Raw genomic sequence first — 2127 nt, 5'->3', positions numbered from 1 at the left:
TATATACTTTTATTTTATACAAACAGATTAGATCAGATTATTCTAGGGTTTGGGCTGCATGTGGAAACTATAAAAGTTGCATGAAATGTTTTCACTTCAAGATAGATTATAATATATCTACCTTGTAGAATTTCTTCTTTAACATGTTGTTTGATTTTCCCTATATATCTCAAGTATTTATGTAGCAGTAGAGTTTATGTTTTATATTTAAGTAATGATTAAGTAGAGTATTAGGGGTATGGGATAATTACTGCAATTCATTCTTCTAAATGAAATGTGTTATTCAAATGTAGGTTGGATCTAAATTCCTGGGCTTGCCACTTTTTTTCCTCTCTCTGAAAATGTTAAGAAACATAAAGTCCATTAATTCAAATTCTTGAAGATAAAAATACGTGGGCAATGTGTAGGTTTTGGTTAGAGTGTCTTTGTGTCCCTATTAGGGTGGTTAGCTGTGTAGTGAAAGGCATGGTTGCAAAGTCTCTACCATGGGCCTGAAATATTTTAAGACTTTGAAAGTGCTCATAAAGGCACAAGAGGAAATGTTATCAAGGTTTTAAAGAGTGCCTTTAAGAAGGCAGCAGGAAACTGGGCATATCTATGGCACAGTAAAATCTACCCTACTTTATGGGGTGCTGAGTTAACGTAGATTTAAACTTAATAAAGGAATATCATAGCAGACAGGAATTTATGCTGGAGCAATTAGTATGACTTTACCCAAGGCAACTGAAAACATTTACTATAATTAACTTTAGTTAATAAAATATTAAATTGTGCCTACAAAGTAATTATAGCATTTTATCCTTTATAGTTTACAAAGCAAGAAATTCACAGCATTTGAAATAAAAAGTCTCTACATCCTTCACTATTTAGACAAGGAAATTGGGGCTCGGGGAACTTAATTACCTTGGCAAAAGTCATGTAACTGCATAGAAACAAGAGGCAGGGCTTAAACTCAGGAGGACTGAGAGTAAGTGTTAATTTCATATCACTGTCTGACAATGACTCCTGGCAAGACTTCCAAAAGAGAGCCTGTGAGATATAAGCCGGAGGCTCTCGGTGAGTGTTGGAGGAATGGACAAGGAATGGATAAAAAGGGCAGGAAAAGCCTGTACAATGACCTGATGAAAGTCCTGGAGATTTTGGCTTTCCAGCCACCTTCCCAACGTGCAGAAATTGTAGCAAGGGGTGAAGGAATGGAGGAGAATTATTTTCCAAGAGATGAAGATAAATTATTTCATTGTTTAAGAGATCCAGAGGCAACTTTGCTGTTATTTTTATAACTGCTTCTTTAAATTTACTTAGTAAAAACTGTCCATTCTCACTTTGTTTTCCAAAATCTCTTTAAAAATAATAGTAATTAGACCTCAGGGTTGCTGAAATTGCTTCTACCTGTGGGAAATTTGTTGGAAAGACGATTTCCTTTCTAAATTTATGCTACTTAGTTAAATACAATTTAAAGTTAGTCTTTTTAGGAATTCAACACAGCGTGAGCAATGGTTTTATTAACGGCAGTAAGAGAACTTTTTTCCATAAAACTGCTTTATTTGACAGAATGACTTGTTGCAAGTGTGCTTGTCTACAGATAAGAGTCAGACCCCTGTATTCTATCAGAGCCATTGTTACTGTGGTCATTTTAAACATTTTGCATTGGTTTAAAAGGAAAACTTTTTTCCCATGTAAATGTATTAAAACTATTAAATTTTACTTTATATAAATATAGCAATCATTTTACAAAATCAAATTGTAGAACATTTTCTTAAAGTCTGTAAATTTACTTTAATATTGAAACTAATTATAGATTCACAGAAGCATAAATCGTAACATTTTAATTAAAATGTTAAGAAAACTATTTGAAAGAAGAAAGATTAAAGTTATTTAAAAGTTTAACTTGAAAATAAACAGAATAAATGAAAGATTGTTAGTATGGCTTAAAATCAGTGAACTTGAAGTATCTATGTAGGTGGTGTTTGGCATTGTAGCATTTATATGTGTTCTTGTACATTTTAGGTTCAAAATTGTGAAAATGTGTGTATTTTTAAGATGCCTAAAAAACTATTAAAGAATCTAAATGTTTTCCTTATAAAACAAAATATAGGTAATATATAACTAAATAATTTGTTTTAAAAT

Source organism: Propithecus coquereli, unplaced genomic scaffold, assembly GCF_000956105.1.
Source record: "Propithecus coquereli isolate 6110/MARCELLA unplaced genomic scaffold, Pcoq_1.0 Scaffold61, whole genome shotgun sequence".
Taxonomy (NCBI): domain Eukaryota; kingdom Metazoa; phylum Chordata; class Mammalia; order Primates; family Indriidae; genus Propithecus; species Propithecus coquereli.
This window is presented reverse-complemented; position numbering follows the sequence as displayed.